At 44.8% G+C, this 27,865-nt stretch overlaps 1 long non-coding RNA gene across 1 annotated transcript; it reads right to left on the reverse strand.

Annotated features, from left to right (window-relative positions):
- Positions 1 to 27,865, reverse strand: LOC138525570 (uncharacterized). Its single transcript, XR_011283367.1, has 3 exons — positions 27,628 to 27,865; positions 947 to 1,073; positions 1 to 331 (listed from the first exon to the last, which is right to left on the reverse strand). It is a non-coding gene; the product is annotated as an uncharacterized lncRNA (long non-coding RNA).

Here is a 27,865-nt window from a genome sequence, read left to right on the forward strand (position 1 = left end):
TGACATCTGGATCTTTATTATTAGGCCCTCAAAGTTATCCCAGAGCAGGGATTGTGCTCCGGGTCAGTGAGGGAGCTTGTGCAAACGATTGGGGTAACAAGCAATAGAGGAACTACAACTGCCATGATTCAGAGTAATCCTGTGAGTTTCCACCAGATTACAGTGATGGTGGCCATCTTGGTAGTAGAAACTATTAATAGATCCACCCATCCTAGACACTCTGCTTTTACTTCTGATTTTCCCAGAACCCCTTTTCTCCAGGGTGCTCTCTCTGGACTGCATGCCTCAGCCTCTGCTTCAAAGTCTCCAATACCGGTATGTTTTGGCACATCTACAAAGAAAAAGGACAACAGGAAGAACATTCTTTCAAAACATGCTCTGCCCCGTGCAACCTAAGTTCACAAACTGCATGCGGCCTAACCCTCAAAAGCATAAAACCTTCATTTTCCTAATTTGGAGTCAGAGTGTGACCAGAAGCAAAATATTTGGCCAGGCTCCTATTGAAAGCCAATTACATTTTTGGGGAACCTTTTCTGCAGTGGAATTGGGTCCCAGATCATGAACTATTATTTGCGACAACACATTTGTTAATTGATCCACCATAGGACCTATCACAGAACATTAAAAACTCGTTGTCACACTTAATTTTGGACATGACATGTTTTCGCCTTTCTCCGAAGCCTTTATAGCTGGACTACATGGCCCAGCAGTGACACCAATTCCTGGCAATTCTGTTCTACTCTTCTACAGCATTGCCCAACACTGCTGTCAACCATTGGTTATCTGGTTCCACAAAAATGCTCCTCAACTCCATCATATATGCTATACTGAAGTCTATAGTCCGAAACTGGGCAATAGTCCACAGATTAAGTAACAGCGCTAAATTGCCTTTTGTCTGTATAGATTCTACAAGGCGTAGGAGAAAAAGTGTCATGACTCAACTTACTTGAAGCTACAGACAGGTGACTTATTTTCTTAATCCCCCATTCTCACTTGGTATTACATTTTTGCCTGTTTCAATACTTCCAGGGAGGCAGGGATTCAGGTAATGATTCATCGATTCCATGGAGTTCCTGGAGAAGATTGAAGGTAAGCATTACAAAAACCAAGCAGATAACATCTTTAAAATAAAGGTGGGGAGCCTGCTCACCTAAAGTGTCATAATCTGGGGATGTGATCGAGGAGTTTCCAGTCTTGCCTTTTTTAAATTAAGATTTTGGAAGAATTTACTTTCCCCCCTGCTTGCTTTCCAACAGTATCACTGAGCTTTGATATAACATGATAGGTTATTTTAACAGCTTAATACCCATAACCAGAGGTTTCTAAGCGCAGACCCAGAGATCGAACCTGTGGTGCATCGTGCCGTCTTGTTTCCAAGGGAGCATGTTGCCCCTGAGCTATCCTTCCAAGCTTTAACTTTGGGTACAAGTCCCTTGTGAAAAGAATAAGGAGAGTGCCCCTAAAATATGCAGTACGCAAATTGACACCAATTCGTACCACTGTATAGCCTTGGAGAGAGAGTATATTCTATAACGCAACAAACCCAAAGCCTTGAAAGAACTAGAAACCACTGCCCACAATATGACATGTATTGTTTTTGCTCTAGGTGTACCCACTGCCTCTACACACCCAGGACACCAAGCCCTGGAAATGCAGCTTCATCAAGCAGTCAAACTCGAAATAGGAACCAATTGGAGATATGAGCTGTGCCACAGCTGAAAACTAATAATACATTTTTTACCCACAACCCGAACTCTAGATAGCCTTGGAGATAGGAGTACTTTAATGGCTACTTTTGAAAGTTGGGAGTATAAGAATATTTTTTTTTGCAGTTAAAAGTAATTCCATTTCTCGACTGGAGTATTTTTAATCAAGTACAAATATGTTTGTCATTTTTAATAGCTATTTATATTTTAATCTTTATTTTCAAACTAATTAATGCTAAACAATGCCCTTTTGTGTTTAAGACACTCTTAAAACCATGAAACATGTTTCAGAGCTCCTTGTGGCCTATTCTATGAATGCTGCTGGTCGGAGTAGAACTGGCAGTATCAAGGGGTAGACACTGGTGTACTATTACTCACTACAATATCTAATTAATTAGGAGAATTTGCCTGTTTTAATGGAGTACATTGGGCAGGTATGGCTCATACCTGGAACCCTACTTTCAACAATTTCGCTTGACTCTAGCAGACATTCAGCAAAGAAAGCTGAGACTGATGGCAAGATCAGACTCATTCCCTCAACAAAGTATTCCAGCAAACCAGAAAATCAATTGAGAGGCCTGTAAATGCAGACTGAGGTGAAAGCCCCCACACCGTATGTCCATGATCTGAAGTATTAATATATCAGAAAATAAAAGGCCTTCACGTTTTTTTTTACTAAGGACGCCATTTGTGAGCTGTATTGTGTGTGATGATATACCTTCCTATTTGAACCAAGCCGCAACAACGAAGACTTCAGCTAGACATCATGCCATGGCATGCATGAAAAAAGAAGAGAGAAGAGTAGTCAAAACGGACACAAGAGAGAGAGGGGGAGAGACGAGAGGGAGAGAGGAGGGTGGGAGAGAGAGAGAGGGGTGTGTGTGTGCGTGCGTGCGTGCGTGCGTGTGTGCGTGTGTGCGTGTGTGTGTGTATATTAGAGACAGACATGTAGGTTCCAAACTGGAATTGAGACTGTTGCAGAGGAGGTCATGTGCTTAGTGCCTGTGAGCAGCATTCTCTAAACCTCTCTCCCTGTAGAAGCATCCTCCGCTGCTGTTTGAACGTATGTCTTTGCGCCAATTCACTCCCCGGCTCATTTTACCATTGTGTTCACTATTACTGCATAATCCTGTTACCATCTCTTATGTACCACATATCTTTTCCCCAGATTTATGTCTCACATTATGTATTTTATCCCGAGACTTTTTAAGTTATTTTCTTTTATACCTCTTCTTACGATGCTGTTATTTTTAAAACTATTGATCACTCCTCCCTCCTCCTTATGCTCCAGGACCTTGGAATTGCTAATATGCTGTAGTCTGGACTGCCTCCTGCCTGGAAGGTCACTCCTTTAAAATCTCTTGGAACTTGCAAACCTCTGACCCCAACCCGCTCCCTGTTGACGACCCAAAAGGTCAGCCCTTGGACCTCTGATCTTCATCCTCTATACCTCTGTTGTAAGTAAAATGATCTCGTTGTTTTTGCTTTCACTTCCAATTCTTTGCTGGCAGTTAGCAAGCCTATGAAAAATTCTATATTTTTTGTGCCAAAGCGGAACTCCATCCTGTCAGCAAGTGCATATGTATTTCAAAATGGGGTCTCTCAAACTATACTAGCCACTGCCAGGATTATAAGGCCTAACCTTCTTAAATGAGTACACCTTTTTTTCCGTTCATCAAAATGCACTTGTACACAAATTACAACGTAACATTCTTTTGGCTCCTCATTTCACCCAACTGCATGTTTCTTCTACAACAGTGCATGCATTTTCCTTTCACAGGGTTCATTGGTACCTCTTTGCCTCCTTTATCTTCCTATGTTCTATGTGACATATAACTTCATTAGCTGAAGCAGTCTCAAGCTGGAGAACTTTATTATAGTCAATCAAGGAACCCAAGCCATGCATACGCTGCATTTGCTGTGAGTTTTGGAATGTATTGTTAGGCCAACAGCAACCTGATGTGGAAGTTCACACGTTTCTCTTAACTTCACTAAAGCAAAGGCGCAATATGAAGCCTACTTTTCTGTTGAGCACTCACCCATAAGACTTTCTGTCATCTTGATCAATGTGTATTTTCATCCTGCAAGCCATTAAACATTCCTATCGATACATACACAATTTGATAAAAGATAACTGTTCCTTATGATTTCTTTTGTAATTTTGTCCTGGAATCTGTGAATTTCCTCTTCTCTGTCAGGAAGTTTTTCGACAGTAAGTTAGTTGCCTAACTTGGAAACTTCCTGTTATGGGTGCTCCCGTCTGCTTGTGAAAGAACAGCATTGTTAGCAGAATTAAAGAAATATGCTTCAATTGTCTCTTGGAGGTAGGATTTGCTGACTACTACGTCACTGTCTAAAATATATTTTTCAGTATGTTTTTTAGGGATTTTCTCCATATCCAATCATCCTCTTTAACACATTTCCAGTAACAGACTTCCTTGTAGTGTCGCTCATCATCTATAGTGGCAACCCTTCCTTCTAATGGGTCTCTAAAAAGACAGTCAGTGAATTCTACATGGCATATACATTCTGGCACATTCGGTTGTGTTTGTTTCTGGAGGTTTTTCTGCACTTCACAAGACATTGGGGCTCATTTTGAGTTCATCAAGTATTCGAAACAATTATACGATGCAGGGCATCTGCAAAGAGACACGTACTGCTGGCACCTGTACAGTGCGGGGAACACTGTTAGTGGAAACTGAAACCGGCAGGCAGTGGCTCCGCGCGGTCGTAACCTAGGTAACGAGCTGTGCTGGGGACACGCCGTCAGACGTAGAAAGGAAATTTTTTGAAAACCTTTACTTTCCTCTTATAAATCATTCACACATTTGAATGTATGTGTATTTCAAAATACTTGAAACCATCCGACAATCGCTATTTGCGTAGTAATTCATCTGCTCTTTTTTTAGGGCTCCCGTAACAACCCGACTAAAGATGGCTGCCACTTGCAATTTAAATAACGGTAGTGGCCCATGCGCAAACGATGTCACTTTTATGGTTGGCAGAGTCAAGGTACGGGCTGAACCTTGAGGGTCGTGTTGCTCTACGTTACGTTTTGAGATGAGTACGAAAACTCGCAAGGTTAGGCCTAGCAGAAAATATGGGACCGAGAGCGGTGACTGGAAAATGATGACCCTGAGTGGTAGAGCAACACGACCCTCAAGGTTCAGCCCGTACCTTGACTCTGCCAACCATAAAAGTGACATCGTTTGCGCATGGGCCACTACCGTTATTTAAATTGCAAGTGGCAGCCATCTTTAGTCGGGTTGTTACGGGAGCCCTAAAAAAAGAGCAGATGAATTACTACGCAAATAGCGATTGTCGGATGGTTTCAAGTATTTTGAAATACACATACATTCAAATGTGTGAATGATTTATAAGAGGAAAGTAAAGGTTTTCAAAAAATTTCCTTTCTACGTCTGACGGCGTGTCCCCAGCACAGCTCGTTACCTAGGTTACGACCGCGCGGAGCCACTGCCTGCCGGTTTCAGTTTCCACTAACAGTGTTCCCCGCACTGTACAGGTGCCAGCAGTACGTGTCTCTTTGCAGATGCCCTGCATCGTATAATTGTTTCGAATACTTGTTGACCACACGGATGCCCCTGTTGCCTTGGCTACTCGTCCCGCAACTCGATTCAATTGGGCCCTTATGAAGAAGAGGTTACCCTCGAAACGCGTCGGCCACTCCACAATTGGACAGCATCACCTCTCCATCATTTATTGCTTCTTCGCAATTTGTTTTAATATGTTAAACGTCACGAATTACTTTGTACAACAGAATGTGCCTTTTGGCAAATTTTGTTTTCCTCTTTGCCAAATAAATTGTTATATGCTCAACTAACAAACTGCTGTTATATATCTATATCCATATATTTGAAGGCCCTATGTGGCATCAGTAAACAGTGTGCAGGGGACGGGAGGGCCCCACTTTTTGGGTCCTCTTCTATTTTCTCTTTTCTGATTTAGGCTTTGTGCCAAGGCCTTTTTTCCTCCCCCGCACCTTTAAATTCTTAAACCAGCTCTTCTGTACATATAATGATGATTTGAATTTCTATATCAATTGTTACCAGGTGTGCACCACTGTCAGCATTTTTGTTTGCTCATTTTGAGTTCCCCAGTCTGGAAAAAATGCTGGTAATTCCAGCACTAGCATTTTTTCTGGACCGTGAAACACAAGTTGCCGGTGGGGGCTGTGATCTACCAGCAGGCCTGACCCTGGCCCCTACTGATAAATAAATGCCAGAATCACTGGCACTGGTGGTACCGGTGCCGGTAATTACAGCAATCCCATCCATAGAATGGGAACTACCATGGGTATGGATAATACCAGGATATTGTGATTTAGTCTCGGAAGGATAGCTCAGGGGCAACATGCTCGCCTTGGAAGCAAGACGATGTGGAGCAACGCAGGTTTGATCCCTGGGGCCATGCTTAGAAAGCTCTGGGTATTAAGCGTGTTATGAGTAACCCATTACAATTTACAATTGAGTGGTGGAAACAGTAAGGCAGTTGGCCTGGTATCCCGCCAGAATTACCGGCGGGATACTTGCAAAACTGAAATGAGGGCCATTGTGTACATTTCACGCATAGCATTCTTTGTGATATAACATTGCATGTGCATGAGCTTCTTTTGGATTGATGCACCCACTCATTCTCAATTTGCATTGGTATTTTCACTTCACTAAGCAGCATCATACATATTCTGACCTGCATCTTCATTTCAGAGAGTGTACAATAGATGCAACGAAGCTTCAGGTCAGCTGCAAAAGAAGCGGGCATTTTTTCGTAATTGCTCACTAGTATTTTGGGATCGTGTACAGAGATCCGATTTCTTGCTCCCTGTGCTCTCACGAGCATCTTCATGTCATGCCATTTGTTTTTGGTCTCTGGTCTGTAATCTTTGACGATTACATTTTTATGAGCAGTTCTTGTGGCAGGACAGATGCCACCTTGCATTACATTGGTTTATTTCTTATGCAGTTGTACTTTCAAGGTGTTTATAATCACTTTCTTCGCATTCATTTAAAATTCTTACTCAATCCAGTTGTTTTTCAGTAGATTTTGAGTGTGGAATTAGAGCCTCTTAGTTGGCATTGACACAATACACACAAATGAAATGCTCTATCACCCGAATGCTTGCTGTAGCGTGACGAGTGTTGATGTATACTTTGCACATTCCATAACTTCGCTCAAACGGTTGTACCTGAAACAGGTAATACAAATTAATCATGCAAAAAAAATTAAGAACTGACTATGTAACACTAGTTCTGTAATTGCTGTTCGTACTGTAAATATGGATATTTTGGAGACACCACTGACTTCAAATTAAATGTTGCAAGGACCACACTTTTAGGCCTGACAATATATTTAAAATGGACCTGGAAATGAAAATCTGACCATAACTTACAGAGAAATTGACAATGCATTTATTTTGTTGGCAGCCATCTTGATGACATCATCGGTACTACACACCACACACCATAGACTGACACCAGGGAATGTATTCATCTACAGCTAGTTTCTGATGACACAAAAGCAGTCCTAACTTTTCCACCCTAAAACTGCCATGGGGCATGTTTTTCTTCAAACTGTCTTGTACTATGAGGGTTCGTGCCCCCAAATACAGCTTCTTTGCTCCTGATACCTTAGCCCAGTGACTGTGCATCACTTTCCACAATCAACTACCGCCCACCCAATCGTTCCCAGTGTGTTGGACATGCTTAGCCAGTCATTTTTTATTCAATTGCCCAGCATGCCTCATGTCTGACAACTAAAAAGCTTAAAATACCTAAATTGCAATTGCTGGAAACACCCTTGTTCTCACGATACCAACTCACGACCTCCACCAGCCAATTTCGTATTTATTAGGTTCTGAGATAGAAGATGGGAGGGGACCCCCCTGAAGCGAAATCCTATTATGCACAGGTTTTGATTATGATGTGTTTATGTTCCTTATTACGGTTGGTTTATACCAAAAGGAATAAAACAGTTGTAGTATGAGGAGGAGGTGCTTAGAGGTGCTTAGAGTTTTTTTTAAAAAACACCTTTCACATGTGTAACCTTGCCTCTGGGGAAAAGGCATGCATAGATTGGCCCCCAGAGACATGGCAGTGCTGTGGAGATGTGCTATCCCCTGAAACAAATTAAAATAATACTAATATGTAATAAATAGCAATTATATGGATGGGTAACAATCACGAATGAAGGGGAGACGGGACCAAGGTTTTTTTTCCTTTTGCAGGCTGTATTTAAAATGTGGATACCCACATCAGGATGTCATTCTCATACCTTTAACCCTAGTGTTTATAATGTTTTCTTTAAATCACAGCGGACTGAGATTAGGGTAGCTCTCTTTCCCTATTGGCTCCGGGTATTGCTGGATGCCATAATTTAGACTACACATGTGCACCTATTTTGCTGGGCACACATTCGGCCTGGCCCGGGTAACTGGGGCAAGGTTGCTGAACCTGACCCAGTGGAGCATGCCGGAATAAATCAGCTCTTACAATGGGCTTCACATCAGCCAGAGATGTCCCCATGTGGGTGATGGCCCTATGCCTCTCGCCTGAGGAGGAATAGGTCACCGGAAGTACGTGTGAGCAACAACATTTCACCTGGAAGAGCTTCATCACTTGATGCCTTATGACCATGGACAGTGAGGACAGGGTAGTCCTTCATGACAAGGGAATTTTGTGCTCTAAGGTGAGGCGAGAATAGTTTGCCGGAAGGCCAACTTAGTTGTTCTCGAATTATCAGAGTCAAGCCTCTCAAAGTGTATAAAAACACTTCGTCTGGAGGAAAGGGTTGGTTGGTTGGGAATGGTTTAAGGATAGGATTCTGCCACTTTGTCTTTCAAGTACATCCTTTTGCTTATACATTACTGAAAATTAAGACTAATTGTTTTTTCATTCACAGATTCTCGATGTGACCAGTCGCGCATTGAGGTACAGCACCAGACCGACGGGTGGCTTCCTCTTTAAGAGCCCACGTCAAAAATGACCCTGTCATGATTTGCACCTCAACCTGTGGCTGTTTCAAACGGTGCAGGAGGATAACCCTAATTTCAGGACATTTAAAAGCGCGCCCCATTTGTGAATTTGGGATGCGCTTTTAAATGCCCTGAAATGCCCCCTTATTTGCACTATGTGGGCAAAAATGGCATCTGAATTAGTGCATTGGGTTTCTCCTTTTGTTTTGAGAATCTGGCCCAATATGTTCACCATCTTTAACGCTATGACTTTTTAGACTCGTGGCATTATCTGACAGGACCTAATGAACACATAACAAACACACCCAATTCCACAAAGAGGGAACATTTAATTTAGACAAACTAGGAGTGCTTAGGCCTGTATTAGAACGACAAAAGGGCAAGATTTCTCCCAAACAGTGGGGGGGCATTTGCGATTCTGCTAGAAGAAGCAATAACTAGGTGCAATAAATGCAAGATTAGGGGAGTAAGGGAAGTCAATGACATATTACGGGCACAGATAACATCTTTAAGGGTCAGAGGTTCTTCAGCGAAATCAAATCACCTGTGCCCCCAGATTGTGAAACGGAAGATAAACATAGAGCAGGATGATATGACAAAGAGACGACAGAGGATTTCATAGACATTTTCACTACTATTCGCTCCGCGACCAGGGCAAGCCAACCACAGCGGGGGAAATGGGTACAGGTACAGGAGTTATCCAGGCTCCTGCTGCTATCCCACTGCAGCCAGTCGAACCTTCTGCACCAACGCTCCCCGGATCAAGCAACATAGACACCCAAGGGAGGCCCCTGCCACCTGATGCAACTCCCTCTTATACTCTGTCTCAGGCAAGGCAGGGTCATGGTACGCAGAGAGGGTGAGACGACAGAATCCTTCAAACACTGTTCAGACATATGCCGGCTTGGAATGAGGATAAAGGGCAACAACAGCCCAAACTCTTTACCATACGTGTTCCATGGACACCAGGCAATTTATGGATCCTGGCTAAAGAGTTCCCAAATATCAGAGAAGAATCAGAACAATTCATAGAAGAACTGCACCCAGAAATCTAGTGTTATAACCCCACATGGGTGGACATGAATCAGCTCAGGGGGTGGTTATGCCAGCCAAGATGAGACAGCAACTTACTGAACAAACCACCAGGATGGAAGAAGACTCCGGGAAAAAGACACCCTTGTTCATTCTAGGGAGAGAATAATTACCACTATGCCCAAAATCTGCCACCCACTCCAAAATGATTGTGCTAAATAGGATTTTATAAGCACAACAAAAGGAAATCCCCTGCAGATTATTTAGACTGATTTAAGGTCGTTTTTGCCCAACAATTAGGTATCACTAAGCCAGAAAGACCACACAGTAGGCCGTAACCATCTCATACATAGCCAGTCTACTCCCCATTATGTGGCAGACAAAGCTCTTGGTAGAGCTATTGCTGGTTTTGAACCAGTGCATTGCGTGCCAAGAACAAAAGAAAGAGACCTTTGAGGACAAATTAATAACCCTCCCAATGCAGAATTTATAGTGACGGGTGCATGGACAGATACCGAATATACAGACGTCTGCCCGCACCGATGGGGAGTAGACCATGAAACACTTGGTGCGCTATATAATTGCTGTAATAAGGGGGAAAAATGGGACCAGGGAGGCATGCTGGGGGATACTTTGGACACCAAGACCCACCAAAGCAATGGGGCCAACCAGACCAACAGAGACAGTGGGAGAGCAGGATCTTAGAGACAGGGGGGACAACAGGGGCAGCAGGGACCACCGACAAACCTGCAAGATTGTAATTGCTTTAAGCAGGTAGGTCATTGCAAGAACAAGTGCCCATACAGACCAAAGAGACCCTAAATTCATGGCACCCGGGGAACAACAACCCCCAAGGTCCCCTAGTAGACAATCCTATCTCCTGTCCTGATACCAACCTGGGAGCTTCAGCTCCTTTCTTTAAGCTAAATGCCCCAGCTTTTGCCTCAGGAACAACTCTCTTCGCCCAGAATAACAAGGACCCATTCTGACTGCAGTCAGAGGATGATGTCCCAGTGAACCATCTAATCCTAATACAACATAATGGACCATATGAACAATGTAGTTTAGAAGGAGCATCAATACCTTGTACGGTAGACACAGGGGCTAGTATGTGATCACTGCATGTCTACACCTTTCATGTGCTTGTGTCCACCAACACAGTGAAGGACTGTGGAATATCGAACACTCCAGTAATACATTTAGTCCCTGTGTCCTTTACGATCACTTTAGGACCCATCACTGATGCGTAAGCATTTCTCCTCAGTCCCTTAGCACCTGTTAATCTATTAGGAAGAAATATTTTGTGTAAACCTAGGTGCACTATATGTTGCACCCAGGACGCGGTGTTCCTAAATGTCCGTAGCATGATACTATTATAGATGGGGGACCGAATCTGACTCTCATGCACCCCACACGACTCTCAAAATGAAGGCAGAGAAACGACAGATGTGCCTCACTTTTGGGCACATCACTGCAATTATCGATGTATCGTAGGTGTGAGAAGCGTTACTCCCTCAGACAGACGTTCAGACCATACCCAGTCGATGATTTGGATTATATGGAAATGACATCGATCAAGCAAGTCGACTGACTGCAAGGCCAGAAATCAATGACATCACTGCTGATATCATGACATAGCCACACTAATACATGAAGTGCATATCCATCCATTCATGAAGTTACACAAACATGCACTAGTTTATTGCATATAGTCATGAAGCACATGCTTATGTCCCACATAGGTAGAGGACGGGAATACACATATATCTTTATATTCACATCCTTTGCCAAAGCTCAAACCACAAGATGCAAAGTATTCATATATATATACTGTGGGTTGAGGCTTCTAGGAATGGAACCTGCCTGTGCTGTGCAACAGTTATATTTAGATTGTGAGTTAAGCCAGATCACAGGAGCTGATTTGGGGTTAAGCCTGAGCCCCAATTTGGTACGTGGAAAGGGTTTTTTTGCTCCCGGTTATCTTGGTTGTAAAGATTAGAAATGATATCCATAACACTTTGGTTAGTACAAAGTGATTCGTTTATTTGCGGTCAGCCGACACGTGTTTCGACCCGTACGGTCTTTCTCAAGGCTGAACAGTGTTCAATGGTGACAAGTGTCCCTTTTCTTTTCCTCCCCTTCTCCTTGTTTGCATGCAACAATGCTTTTTATAAATTAACACGTCAATGTTTTTTGACGTGATGCTACTTTTTGCTATTTTTTGTCACTTACTGCACATCACCCCTACACCACAATGGAACATAATATAATCTGTCACACAATTGTCACAAATCACATTAACACTTGTCACCATTGAACACTGTTCAGCCTTGAGAAAGACCGTACGGGTCGAAACACGTGTCGGCTGACCGCAAATAAACGAATCACTTTGTACTAACCAAAGTGTTATGGATATCATTTCTAATCTTTACAACCAAGATAACCGGGAGCAAAAAAACCCTTTCTTCATATATATATAGCTTGCACATGCTTGACTGCTACTAACATAGAGAAGCCATAAGGAACAATATAGAAGCTATAGGCCCATCTAGCGAATAAAGAACGAAAGCCTGTCGGCTTTGGGTACATGGAAAGGCTGACATGAGCACCGCAGCCAGAGGCGTGCAGAAACAAGGCACCCAGCTAAGGACAAGTGGAGACCGGAAAGTTCCAGTTACCAAGACAATGAGCCACCTGCACAAAATCAGGCTAAAATCCTCATAATTACAAAGAGGACAGTTTCATTTTGTGGTCTCAACACATGTTACCCAGCCAAACAGGACAATGCCCATTCAACCGAAGTAGACGAAGAGGGCTGTTCCCATCAAACCAGAGGGGAAAGGTTACAAGTGTTGTCCACAAACTGCTAACTGAATGCACTCTCACAGGCTTATGTAATCAGAGATGGCAACATTAGAGAACACTCTGTGCACAATCCAGATTCACCTTTCACGTGGGGATATCATTTGTTGCAAGGGGCATAGTCTCTCTGCAACCCTGCAACATTGTAGATTGACACTAGTAGAGTTGGTCCTATGAGGAGCCACACGATACAGCTATCCAATAGTAGAAATAACCCGTATAGCTCCTATATGTAGCTCACCAATGTGAATGTCTGATAGGTTTCTTGCATGGAACCTGAACTTGTGATGTCACACTGGGATAAAACCGGTTGACACATGCTGAGACGAGAGCTCTGGAGGATACTTGTTTTTCTGGTGAGATCCCTGTCATTTGTGTTTTCTAATAAAAAACAGTAACTTTGCCCATGGCTGAGTTTTCCTTTCTTGTGGCGGTGAGGCTTTCATGGGCCTAAATGTTCTCTGTTGATAACTGGGGTGACTGCTAGAGAGGCCCAGCCATATCTTTACAGCATTGACCCTCCAAGCAGAACAAGAGGTAGTATCACTTAGTGAGGTAGACTGGTCAGATAATTTGAAGATCTTAATTGATTCTGTACATGATTCCTTATGCTCAACACATGATAATGAGGTAGGATATATTTACACTGCTGCACCCATCAGAATAATGGCCAGCCCTTTCAAGAAAACATTCCCAGTACCCCTCGAGGTCTGAAGCTGCACATGGAATCCGCAGTCATTGAGTCACTCCTGAATCAGGACATAATTATCGCAAATACCAGTCCATGCAACACTCCCATATGGGCTGTCACGAGACCCAGGAAGTCTACACACCATTTTGTACAAGACAGAAGAACTGTTAATGCTGTAGTAGTTTCCTCATTCCCAGTTGTGCCAAACCCAGCCAAAAAATGTTGTCATGTATACCACCCAAAGCTACTCATTTCAATATAGCGGACATATGCTCAGCATTTTCACAGTTCCTGTACATAAAGATAGGCAGTACCTATTTGCTTTTTCACATAGAGGAATTCAGTACACCTGGACAAGATTACCCCTGGGGTAGCCAGAGGCCCCCATCCTCGTCTCACAACAACTACAGAAAGACCAAGATGATAAAAAGTTCCCTCAAAATCAGTGTCAGTCCAGTATGCGGATGACTTATTGATACCCTCACCTTGTTACGAAGCATGCAAACAAGACACACTGGTCCTGCTCACAACCCTCACAGAAAAATGGCATGTGGCATTTAAGAAGAAGCTGCAAACATGGACACAAAGAGTTCATTATCTGGGGCACAGCATTAAACTAAGGGTCTTAGATTGGTAGCCCATAGTGAAAGGAAATAGTGTACAAAATTCCAAATCCCCAAACTATCACAAAGATGAGAAAACTTTTAGGTATTGTTGGGTATTGCCGATAGTGGGGTTTGGGATATGCTGAAATAGTTATGCTCCTACAAAATATACCTGAGTGAGCAACACGGATCCACTGCAATGGACCTCAAAAGCATAAGACGCCTTCATTAAAATAAAAAACAGCCTTGCCAATGTACCTGTGTTAGCACTTCCGGACTACTAGAAAGGATTTATTCTATATTGTTACGTGAGAGATGATTTCTCTGTAGCAGGCCTTACCCAAAGACATGCCATTAATCATAAGCCTTTAGCTTGTTACAGTAAAGAACTAGACCATGTAGCCCTGTATTGCTCCCTGCTTGGGATCAGGTATGACAGACGCAATGGCAGTGGAATAATGTGAGAATATTTTGTTGAGATTTCTCCTAGACTTTGCCGTACCACTTTCTTTTGTTCCCCTCGTACTAAAGACTAAAACACAACACATCTATGTATCGCAGGTCAGCAAATATGAACTCCTACTCTTGAACTCCTCCAATGTTACCCAACAAAAAATGCCCAGTGCTGAATCCAGCATCTCTGCTGTCCAATCACTGGAATGAAAAATGGCATAACACAAAACTCCATGCAGCCATTATTCACAGATTATTGACACCCAGAAATGTGTTTACCTATGTGCCCATCCTGAAGTAGATTTGGTTTTCTTTGTTGATGGTTCTTGCTATTGGGACCAACATTGAAAATGTATTGTGGGGTACGCAGTATGTGAGCCTGGGTAGGTTGTGGAAAGTGAAAATAAACTACAGGTAACCTCTGTACAGGTCACATAGCTGGTGGTCCTCATGAGGGCATGTAGTCCTGCCGCCCAGCAGTCTGTTAACATCTCTACTGATTCCCCATATGTGTTTGGGTTAGCCCATGACTTTAGTTAACTCTGGAAGCTGTGATAATTCCTTACATTGACAAGATCCCCTATCAAAAACAGCAAACATGTGAAAGCCCTGTTAAATGCTATGATGTTACCTCCAAAGATTGCCATCATCAAATGTGCTAGTCACCACTCCCTAGACCAGTGCTATTCCTCATTCCCAGGGGGGCACAGAGTGTGCTCTCTATCCCTTTTCAGAGAGCGTGCTGCCAGGGTGTTGGAATCCAGTCATATGAACGAAATGGGACTGGGATTATATGAGGCAAGGAGGGGGGCCTGGGGCTGTTTGTAGAAAGGGTGAGTGGGTCTTTTGGGTTGTTTTTGGAGCAGATGGGGGAGCCTTGGGGTTATTTTTTGAGTTGGTGTGGGAGCCCTGGGGTTACTTTTGGAGCAGGTGGGGGCCCTGGAATTGTTTTTGGAGCAGGTGGGGGAGCCCTGGTGTTGTTTTGGAGAGGGCTGGGGCCCTCAGACTATGCAGGGTGTTTGTTTAGGGGAAACCCAGGGACTAGGCAGGGAGCGGGGTAGGGAGGAGCAGGGTAGGGAGGAGTCCAAGCAGGGGTGGCTCATCCATAATGGGTGAGGGGGCACCAACCTAGCGGCTCCATCAGCCAATATGGAGGAGCCGAAGAGCCAGCCCAGTGAAACACTGAGCACTCCCTCAGCAATTTTCTCCAGCTGAGGGTGCGCTCCTGGGCTGGTTGATCTATCAAAGGAAAATGCTGTTACCCTTTGATAATTTAGTTCCGCAGCCGCACATTCTTAATGAGCCATGCAAGGCTGGGGGCATTTTGTTTCGCCAGCCTTTCATAGCTCATTGTAAATGCTGGATGGGCAATTGCATGTTTGTATGTGCGAGGGGGAGCTCCTGCGCCTCCTTCCACATGCAGACAGAGCAGGCTGTAGCTCTTGCTTCCCAACTCTTAGAAATTATGCGGGAGTTGGAGCGCAGGGGAGGAAACTTGAGGGTCAGGACAGAAGGCACGTTTATGCTAATTTATTTTTTATTTAATTATGTGTTTATGTGTATGGGCGCATGTATGCTTGTGTTATGAGTGAGTGTATGATGATGGGTGTGTGTGTGAATGATGGAATGCTTGCTGTGTGAATGCTGTGTGAATGTGTGTGTGTGTGTTTGTGTTGGTCTGTGGAGCTGATTTTGGCAAGAAGGGGGAGGACAGTGGGAGGGGGTTATACAACAAAGATATTTAAGAAATGCCTTTGTTGCTCAAGCCCCCTACCCACCTGCCAAAGTCATCTCTCCATCGGAGTTGCTGCGCAGCCAAGTGGACAGGCATGGTATTTTTTTACTGTACATCTATAATAGATGTCCAGTAAAACTTGTGGGAGTACTCCCAGACCTCCTCTTGGTTGATTCAGGCTCCCTCGCTATGCTTGGTCGCTACGGCATATCAGGGGGGAAATATTTATGCCCCTCCACTTAAAAGAATTCACCAGCCACCACTGTCCCTGGGACTGTGCTGGGAGAGGGGTGGGGGGAGCCCAGGGATTGTGATGGGAGCAGGATGGGGTAGCCATGGGATCATGGTGGGAGCAGGATGGGGAGAGCTCGGGGCCTTTGGTGGGAGCAGGGTGGGGGAGCCCAGGGACTATACTGGGAGTAGGGTGCGGTGATGGCGTGCAATAGTTCATAGCCATTTGGACTTACTCTCCATTTGGCATTTTTGTGGGGGCCCGGCCTGCCCACATTTTGCTCAGGGAGGCCCAGGCCAAAAACGTTTGGAAGATTTGGCTCAAATAGAAGAGTATGCCCCTTTCATTGAGAAAGATAACTGGATAAGAAAGGGTTGTCGATTGCACTATTACTCTTTGTGGAGAGATGATCAAGGTTGATTATTGGCGCTAAAGATACTATTTTCTCACCTTGTCAGAATATTCCATGTCCAGGCTCTTGTAGGTAGAGAAGGGGTGATTATGGTACTAAGCAAATCCTGGTTTGCCTCTGGATTTTCTAAGATGGCTCAAGAATACTGTAGGTGCTGCATCATCTGCCTACAGAATAACATGTGGAAAACTCTACCGGATACCTATGGAGTAGACCCTCCTCCTTATGGACCATTTGTGGGTCTTCAGATTGATTTCCTCCAGCTTCCATGCTGCAACAACCGGCAGTATGTCAAAGTTATAGTGGATGTGTTCCCTGGGTGGATGGAGGCGTAGCACGGTCGGAGGACAAGTTATCAAAGTTGTTACACAAAACTGGTATGAAGCAGCCTGATCCCCTCCTCCTTGTGTTATTCAGAATGAAAAGAATACCTACAAGCAAAACTGGGCTCAGTACTCATGAGACACTGTATGGCCGACCTATGCGATTACCTTTGCCCCGCCTGTGCAACCTGATAATGATAACTTGCCTCTAACTGATGATAAATCACAGGGGTATGAGAAATCCTTAATCTCTTCTGTCAGTCTGCATGAGCACATCAAGGTATCTTTGTCTAGAGACCGACTTGTGCCCAGTACTACCCAGAACCTGAGGACTTTGTGCTTTTAAAGATACATCAGAGGAAGTTGGCTTTGGCTTCAAGCTGGAAGGGGCCGCTGCAGGTTCTTTTGGTATCTAACATGGGTCCATGTGGCCTATTGCAATCGGATGGCCGCACCTGTGAACTAAACAATGAATATGTCTGTGCATTTTGGATGCTTTGTTCTCTTTCCTGATCCTTAATGTTTCCTCATCTGAAATAAAGCAGAGTTCTAATCTCACAAACATGATAACCACAGCAGACATGCAGCACTGGCCCTGGTATAAAAGATTTCTGGTACGTTGGCATAGAGGAACATATAATATGAATGGGAGCTGCGACTGCGGGGTGTGGATGTGGTTGGAGCTTCTCCGAACACCTGTAATCTGTCCCCATGATGTAGTTCCTTATCCCTGTGAAGAACGTCCAAACCGGTTGTCCAATGAGGACTACCTCTGCGCTTTGAATACTGAAATACAGTCCCCAAAGCTAAACTGTGCCCCAAATGTGTCCGAGAATAGAGCCTTTGTTTCTAGGCCAATTTCAGTTCCTGAGCTATACCATGATCCGTCCCATATCTCACTCACTACTGATATTCTGTTTTGACTTCTAGATTGGAAAGAAAACAAATATTCAAAATTCATTATTGGTACAGGTACCTAACCAGTACAACAGTGTTGATGAAAGAAAGGACACACGCGGCAAAGATTGCAAGGGCCTGGGTAAGATAGCTCAGCGGGGCCATTGCTTGCTGCTGCCATCTGAGCTTGATCTGCAGGTCGCAGGTTCGAATCCCGGCAAGGCCAACTCAGCCTTTCATCCTTCCGAGGTCGATAAATGAGTACTAATTTAGGTTGGGTGATATTGTATGTAAATATGTGCTCTGTAAAGCACTTTGGATTAAGGCGCTATATAAAGAACACATCATTATCATTATATAGTGCCCCTGCCTCAACAGTTCCATAGCGTGGTCGTACCGGGAGAGTGCAGGCAGTATAGAAGATCAAAGTGCATTGCTTGGGAAGGATTATAATGGCACAATCGAGTTGTACCGTTTTTAACTAACTAACTACTCTAACCTCCAGGAAAAGTACTGTAGTGAGAAGGATGTGTTCAAACACCTCTGATGCTTTATGCCGTAATAGTACAGATTCAGACAATAAAATGTACACTCTGATTCAATAATTCATTTCATCTACATTTAAAGTTACTGATTTCATGAAGAATACACAGATGCATAGTCAGTCTCTTTGGTATGATATCAAAAGTAACATAGATAGGTCAGGGTTTTTCTTTTTCTAAGCAGCACTTTAGCTATATTAGCTACTCTAATATTTGTCATTCCTGTGTCTGCATTTCAGGTCACGACATTGTTTCCTAACTGCTCAGAGAGGGCTGTCACCCCCTTCACCAGCAGGCTGAGAATCTATATAGGGGAAGAAAGAAAAGGGAAGTAGCCAACCAAATTCGGGATGGGGCCAATATAACCTTTGTAGCTTGAAGCGTATATAAGGAGCAAAGGTAGTATGGCCGAATGGTCTGATTGGAATGGACAACTGGACCAATCTCTGTGGCACAGCACATCAATACCAACACTAATATTGGGGTGCTTCATATAAATGGACTCCAAGCAAGCTGATGAGCGATGCCCTGATACAGCTGATAAAGGGAGTAATGACGTGCGGAACAAAGATCCACGGCACCATTGCTTGTGAAGAAGTGCAAGACCTCTGACTCCAGACTCCAGAGCATCCCAGATGATGTGCAACATAACAGCTGGCCCAGAATCCTGGTGAACGATTCAGTAATACCTGAAGACTTGTGGCCCTGGAAAGACTTCTGGCAGTACAGCGAATGAACCCATGGACGCTGTGAGTGTACCTTCACCACTAAGGGGCAAATCAAAGGCATCTGGACACCCACAAGCAACATCATGCCTGGCCCATGGTCTGGATGTAATTGGTTCTGGATCACACACCAAGAAGTGTGGGAAGTGTGACCACCTGGTAGTTTGGCCAGCTATCTGTCATCTGCCTCAAGGATAATCCCTGACCCGTGGTTAGAGATTGCCTCAACTTGGAAATGATGTCCCCTTCAACCATCCCATCTGCAATGTCTTAATAAGCTAGGAAAAGGTATTGGGCCTCATTCCGAGTATGGCGGTAAGGGATAGTGGCCACCGGTAACGAGACCGGTGGCGGTAATCCCTTACCGCCATACTCCGAGTTCCCTCTGCGCCCTCGCCCTTAAGGCCTGCTTTGAGCAGGTGTTAAGGTCGAGGGCGCAAAGGGGCCTCCAAGCCAAAAACGGTGACCGTAATGAACGGTCACCGTTATTTGCATCTTCGCCATTCTAATTGATTCCTATGGGGGCTCATTTGGGAATGGGGAAGAGCCTTGGTGAATGGGGAATTACCGCCCCGCCAACCTTGGAATGGGGCGGTGATTCCGCCATCCACCAAGGCGCTGCCGGTCCGGGTACGGCGTCAACCAAGGCGTTAATAGCGCCATTGGTTAGCGCCGTACTCGGAATGAGGCCCATAGTTTTGCTAGTAGGTAACAGGATTTGTTGGGATTGGAAGGCTACGGGTATATCACTATCTGGTAGACTGTTGTTTCATGGTGAGGACAAGTGTATAGAGTTAGTTTCATTCCCTGCAACAGACATACATTTTATTTTTAGCTCAGAATCTAGACAACTTAAAGGATATTGAGTGTCAGTAAAAAGAATATGTTGGCGTCTCCGAAAAGAATTTTTAAACAGATTGCCTAAAGTGGTACACAGATGCTTGGAAGATGTACAGAGAGATACTTGGAAGATGTACAGAGATTGGTAGCAGAAGATAAAAGATAGAAAAAAAAGATTACATGTACGAGAGCTAGTGTTTAATGAGTAGAAGGAGGCATTTATAAAGCCACGCTACATACTAATGATATACAATGCTCCATTAGCAATGAAATCTCTGAACAAATGTACATCCCCAAAACCCTGTGTATGACCGTGTTCTTCGTTTTACTGCGAGGTATTGTTTCCTGCTGTCGCTTGTGTTGATGTTTGAAGGAGACCATGATCATCAATGCAGAGCCCTCAAGATCCGATCGACACGCCTTGACCCCTGATATGTTTCCACCCTTTATCCCCCATTAAATACGCAGTGAACCACTTGTCTTGCAGTGCAAACTGAATGAACTTACAAAAGTTTGAATAGAGTTTTGATAACATGTACTTCTGCTTAGAAGGTTGTGTATCTTCCCCCTTATTTCTTCTCAGTGATTTCAAGCTTCACCTCATATCTACCCACTCTTCTTCTCCACTGCTTTCCTTTATGGATTCCTTTCACCTTGGTCAAATCCCTTCCCTTCCCATTTGTATGTCAGCCTCCTCTCTTGAACTTATTGTTATCTCCTTCACCTCTGATTCCCCTATCACTGCTTATCCTGTTTGTCTATCTGTTCCCTTTCTTCTATCATTTGCCCCCATTCTACCCTCAATGGAAGCCCCCACCCCTTCCACCCCATTGTTTCATTGGCACAATCTATGCTCCTATGATTCAACTACTTTCTTATCTTTCTTGACTTCCTCCACATCTCCTATGCACACCTTTGCCTCTTTCTCGCATGATCTACCTGCATCAACTGTTAACAATAATCTTCAATGCACTCTTGATACTCTCTATCCTACTCAATCCTTTTCTTCTTCCTATCTTGCTCCTCTCCAGTCCATAGTGCTTCTGTTCGACTTATGTTTTCTCTACACAAAGGGGGGTCTGGGAATCTCTCTACCAGCACGAACACAGCCTAATGACCTGTTCTTGGGTGAATAACCCCTGGGAGAGACTCTACCAAGTCTTTAGCTCACTGTCCTTTTCACAGAGAAGAAATTTCCCTGCATATCAGCCTTTGTCCTGCCCAGGGGCAGTCCAGCGTCGAAATGCTAGGCAATTCTCCTCTGAACACGTGTTTCAGCCTTGTTGGGCATCATCAGTGAGGTGAAACTGTTGCCTCTCTAAGAACAGTGAGCAAGGGGTCCACGTCTGGATCGCCCTGTTAACTTAGGGTAAAAACCCAAAGTTAATTTATTCAAAACAAAGGGGGGTCTGGGAATCTCTCTACCAGCACGAACACAGCCTAATGACCTGTTCTTGGGTGAATAACCCCTGGGAGAGACTCTACCAAGTTTTTAGCTCACTGTCCTTTTCACAGAGAAGAAATTTTCCTGCATATCAGCCTTTGTCCTGGCCAGGGGCAGTCCAGCGCCGAAATGCTAGGCAATTCTCCTCTGAACAAGAGTACCATCAGTAAACCCATACGGCGTGTTTCAGCCTTGTTGGGCATCATCAGTGAGGTGAAACAGTTGCCTCTCTAAGAACAGTGAGCAAGGGGTCCACGTCTGGATCGCCCTGTTGACATAGGGTGAAACCCAAAGTTAATTTATTCAAAACAAAGGGGGGTCTGGGAATCTCTCTACCAGCACGAACACAGCCTAATGACCTGTTCTTGGGTGAATAACCCCTGGGAGAGACTCTACCAAGTCTTTAGCTCACTGTCCTTTTCACAGAGAAGAAATTTCCCTGCATATCAGCCTTTGTCCTGCCCAGGGGCAGTCCAGCACCGAAATGCTAGGCAATTCTCCTCTGAACAAGAGTACCATCAGTAACCCCATACACGTGTTTCAGCCTTGTTGGGCATCATCAGTGAGGTGAAACTGTTGCCTCTCTAAGAACAGTGAGCAAGGGGTCCACGTCTGGATCGCCCTGTTGACTTAGGGTGAAACCCAAAGTTAATTTATTCAAAACAATCGGGGGTCTGGGAATCTCTCTACCAGCACGAACACAGCCTAATGACCTGTTCTTGGGTGAATAACCCCTGGGAGAGACTCTACCAAGTCTTTAGCTCACTGTCCTTTTCACAGAGAAGAAATTTCCCTGCATATCAGCCTTTGTCCTGCCCAGGGGCAGTCCAGCGCCGAAATGCTAGGCAATTCTCCTCTGAACAAGAGTACCATCAGTAACCCCATACACGTGTTTCAGCCTTGTTGGGCATCATCAGTGAGGTGTAACTGTTGCCTCTCTAAGAACAGTGAGCAAGGGATCCACGTCTGGATCGCCCTGTTAACTTAGGGTGAAACCCAAAGTTAATTTATTCAAAACAAAGGGGGGTCTGGGAATCTCTCTACCAGCACGAACACAGCCTAATGACCTGTTCTTGGGTGAATAACCCCTGGGAGAGACTCTACCAATTCTTTAGCTCACTGTCCTTTTCACAGAGAAGAAATTTCCCTGCATATCAGCCTTTGTCCTGCCCAGGGGCAGTCCAGCAACAAAATGCTAGGCAATTCTCCTCTGAACAAGAGTACCATCAGTAACCCCATACACATGTTTCAGCCTTGTTGGGCATCATCAGTGAGGTGAAACTGTTGCCTCTCTAAGAACAGTGAGCAAGGGGTCCACGTCTGGATCGCCCTGTTAACTTAGGGTGAAACCAAAAGTTAATTTATTCAAAACAAAGGGGGGTCTGGGAATCTCTCTACCAGCACGAACACAGCCTAATGACCTGTTCTTGGGTGAATAACCCCTGGGAGAGACTCTACCAAGTCTTTAGCTCACTGTCCTTTTCACAGAGAAGAAATTTCCCTGCATATCAGCCTAGTCCAGCGCCGAAATGCTAGGCAATTCTCCTCTGAACAAGAGTACCATCAGTAAACCCGTGTTTCAGCCTTGTTGGGCATCATCAGTGAGGTGAAACTGTTGCCTCTCTAAGAACAGTGAGCAAGGGGTCCACGTCTGGATCGCCCTGTTAACTTAGGGTGAAACCCAAAGTTAATTTATTCAAAACAAAGGGGGGTCTGGGAATCTCTCTACCAGCACGAACACAGCCTAATGACCTGTTCTTGGGTGAATAACCCCTGGAAGAGACTCTACCAAGTCTTTAGCTCACTGTCCTTTTCACAGAGAAGAAATTTCCCTGCATATCAGCCTTTGTCCTGCCCAGGGGCAGTCCAGCGCCGAAATGCTAGGCAATTCTCCTCTGAATTGTGCTGTGTCCGTGCTGGTAGAGAGATTCCCAGACCCCCCTTTGTTTGCATACATTAACTTTGGGTTTCACCCTAAGTTAACAGGGCAATCCAGACGTGGACCCCTTGCTCACTGTTCTTAGAGAGGCAACAGTTTCACCTCACTGATGATGCCCAACAAGGCTGAAACACGTGTATGGGGTTACTGATGGTACTCTTGTTCAGAGGAGAATTGCCTAGCATTTCGGCGCTGGACTGCACCTGGGCAGGACAAAGGCTGATATGCGGGGAAATTTCTTCTCTGTGAAAAGGACAGTGAGCTAAAGACTTGGTAGAGTCTCTCCCAGGGGTTATTCGCCCAAGAACAGGTCATTGGGCTGTGTTCAAGCTGGTAGAGAGATTCCCAGACCCCCCTTTGTTTGCATACATTAACTTTGGGTTTCACCCTAAGTTAACAGGGCAATCCAGACTGGACCCCTTGCTCACTGTTCTTAGAGAGGCAACAGTTTCACCTCACTGATGATGCCCAACAAGGCTGAAACACGTGTATGGGGTTACTGATGGTACTCTTGTTCAGAGGAGAATTGCCTAGCATTTCGGCGCTGGACTGCCCCTGGGCAGGACAAAGGCTGATATGCGGGGAAATTTCTTCTCTGTGAAAAGGACAGTGAGCTAAAGACCTGCCCCTGGGCAGGACAAAGGCTGATATGCGGGGAAATTTCTTCTCTGTGAAAAGGACAGTGAGCTAAAGACTTGGTAGAGTCTCTCCCAGGGGTTATTCACCCAAGAACAGGTCATTGGGCTGTGTTCGTGCTGGTAGAGAGATTCCCAGACCCCCCTTTGTTTGCATACATTAACTTTGGGTTTCACCCTAAGTTAACAGGGCAATCCAGACGTGGACCCCTTGCTCACTGTTCTTAGAGAGGCAACAGTTTCACCTCACTGATGATGCCCAACAAGGCTGAAACACGTGTATGGGGTTACTGATGGTCCTCTTGTTCAGAGGAGAATTGCCTAGCATTTTGGCGCTGGACGGCCCCTGGGCAGGGCAAAGGCTGATATGCGGGGACATTTCTTCTCTGTGAAAAGGACAGTGAGCTAAAGACTTGGTAGAGTCTCTCCCAGGGGTTATTCACCCAAGAACAGGTCATTGGGCTGTTTTTGTGCTGGTAGAGAGATTCCCAGACCCCCCTTTGTTTGCATACATTAACTTTGAGTTTCACCCTAAGTTAACAGGGCAATCCAGACGTGGACCCCTTGCTCACTGTTCTTAGAGAGGCAACAGTTTCACCTCACTGATGATGCCCAACAAGGCTGAAACGCGCTGGACTGCCCCTGGGCAGGACAAAGGCTGATATGCGGGAAATTTCTTCTCTGTGAAAAGGACAGTGAGCTAAAGACTTGGTAGAGCCTCTCCCAGGGGTTATTCACCCAAGAACAGGTCATTGGGCTGTGTTCATGCTGGTAGAGAGATTCCCAGACCCCCCTTTGTTTGCATACATTAACTTTGGGTTTCACCCTAAGTTAACAGGGCAATCCAGACGTGGACCCCTTGCTCACTGTTCTTAGAGAGGCAACAGTTTCACCTCACTGATGATGCCCAACAAGGCTGAAACACGTGTATGGGGTTACTGATGGTACTCTTGTTCAGAGGAGAATTGCCTAGCATTTCGGCGCTGGACTGTCCCTGGGCAGGACAAAGGCTGATATGCAGGGGATATTTCTTCTCTGTGAAAAGGACAGTGAGCTAAAGACTTGGTAGAGTCTCTCCCAGGGGTTATTCACCCACGAACAGATCATTGGGCTGTGTTCGTGCTGGTAGAGATATTCCCAGACCCCCCTTTGTTTGCATACATTAACTTTGGGTTTCACCCTAAGTTAACAGGGCAATCCAGACGTGGACCCCTTGCTCACTGTTCTTAGAGAGGCAACAGTTCCACCTCACTGATGATGCCCAACAAGGCTGAAACACGTGTATGGGGTTACTGATGGTACTCTTGTTCAGAGGAGAATTGCCTAGCATTTCGGCGCTGGACTGCCCAGGCTGATATGCGGGGAAATTTCTCCTCTGTGAAAAGGACAGTGAGCTAAAGACTTGGTAGAGTCTCTCCCAGGGGTTATTCACCCAAGAACAGGTCATTGGGCTGTGTTCGTGCTGGTGGAGAGATTCCCAGACCCCCCTTTGTTTGCATACATTAACTTTGGGTTTCACCCTAAGTTAACAGGGCAATCCAGACGACCCCTTGCTCACTGTTCTTAGAGAGGCAACAGTTTCACCTCACTGATGATGCCCAACAAGGCTGAAACACGTGTATGGGGTTACTGATGGTACTCTTGTTCAGAGGAGAATTGCCTAGCATTTCGGCGCTGGACTGCCCCTGGGCAGGACAAAGGCTAATATGCGGGAAAATTTCTTCTCTGTGAAAAGGACAGTGAGCTAAAGACTTGGTAGAGTCTCTCCCAGGGGTTATTCACCCAAGAACAGGTCATTGGGCTGTGTTCGTGCTGGTAGAGAGATTCCCAGACCCCCCTTTGTTTGCATACATTAACTTTAGGTTTCACCCTAAGTTAACAGGGCAATACAGACGTGGACCCCTTGCTCACTGTTCTTAGAGAGGCAACAGTTTCACCTCACTGATGATGCCCAACAAGGCTGAAACACGTGTATGGGGTTACTGATGGTACTCTTGTTCAGAGGAGAATTGCCTAGCATTTCGGCGCTGGACTGCCCCTGGGCAGGACAAAGGCTAATATGCGGGAACATTTCTTCTCTGTGAAAAGGACAGTGAGCTAAAGACTTGGTAGAGTCTCTCCCAGGGGTTATTCACCCAAGAACAGGTCATTAGGCTGTGTTTGTGCTGGAAGAGAGATTCCCAGACCCCCCTTTGTTTGCTTATGTTTTCTCTACCCCTTGTGCTTCTATTTCTGCTTCTCTTGCCTCACACACCCACCTCTCGCTTCATTCTTATATTCACCATTTCCTCTGTATTGTGCTCAAATGACCTCATGTACTTGCCCCACCTACATTTTCTTTTTACTCTCATCCCCACTCTCTTCACTCTGAATCATTACACCTTCTCTTAGTTCCCAAACCTTCTTATGCTCCCTCTTGTTTCCGTTCATTCTTTACTTGACCCTAAACTTTAGAACTCTCTTCAACTCTCTGGCCACTCTTCCTCTTCTATTCATATCTTTCGTACATTCTTGAAGACCCTTTTGTATTTACAAAATGAATTACTCCTTTTCAGATGATTTATCCCATTGCATTCTCTATTTAATTGAACCATATTTTCCTATTGTTTGTGGAGTGCTTTGGCCCAAGAGCTTTTGATATGTTCCACTAAATACAAATGCAAATACATTAAAGGTAGAAAATGTAGGGCACAATTTCTACAAAACCTAAACATTTGTAAACAGAGGAGAACAAAATTGACATCTCTGTTCCTACGATAGTAAGTGCAAAAGGGGAACTGCAGACGTGTGCAGCCCCCCAAATAAATGAAAATAATACTTATAGATTATAAATAGCAGTTATAAGGATGGAGAAAAACGATAAAGGAAGTGGGTGCTACCAAGTTTTTTTCCCCTTTCCAGCCTGCTTTGAAAGTTTGAAAACCCCCATCATGATGTCCTTCTCATACTTTTTACCCTAGTGTTTAATTTTCTTTCTTTCAATCACGGTGGACTGTGATAAGGGTATCTCCTGCCCCTACAGACTCCCTGTTTTGCTAGATGCTACATTTTGTACTGTACTAGTACATCTGTTTTGCTGAGCACAGGCATTCGGACTGCCCCAGGTTACTGGTGCAAGGTTGCTGAACCTAAGCCAGTGGATAATTTCCGGAATTAACCAGCTCCGACAGTGGGCTTCCCAACAGCGCCGGAAGTCGCCACAGGAATGGAGGCCTTACGCCTCTCGCTTGAGAAGGACGTTATTGGAAGGGCACGTAAGCTGCCATTTTTCACCTAGAAGAACTTCATCACGTGATGCCAGGTGACCATTTTATGTAGGCCAGTCTAGCCATGTAATGACACTTACAGATCATGTCTGATTAACACTTGATGCACAGCACTGGTCATCAGGAGTAAAGCAAAAAAGAATGCCATGCCCCCAGCGGCCCACACCTCTAAATTTAGGGGCCCCGCTGAGCAGCTTTAGTGGTGGAGGATGGCACACATATACACAATCAACACTTTAACCCACGCGTGCGAACAACTCTTTTTATGCACACATACATATTGCATAAAAAAACACTTACGTTACCAGCTCGCACCCTTTACATTTGCCGCGCTACCATGGCTGACCGGATGGCCCTCCTCTCCTCAATGTGAACACGTTGACTGACATGAGAGGACTTCTTACCGGTCATTCAGCGTGTCTATGCTTTTGCGACGGGGACTTTTTTCAGCCCCTTCTTATTATTGCATGCTACCTTTGTTGCTGTACCCAAAGGCCACTGCATACGAAGAAACAACGAAATGTGTAGTGTGAGGCAT

The sequence above is a fragment of the Ambystoma mexicanum genome, chromosome 7p (assembly GCF_040938575.1).
Source record: "Ambystoma mexicanum isolate Mex_15411 chromosome 7p, UKY_AmexF1_1, whole genome shotgun sequence".
Lineage (NCBI taxonomy): Eukaryota > Metazoa > Chordata > Amphibia > Caudata > Ambystomatidae > Ambystoma > Ambystoma mexicanum.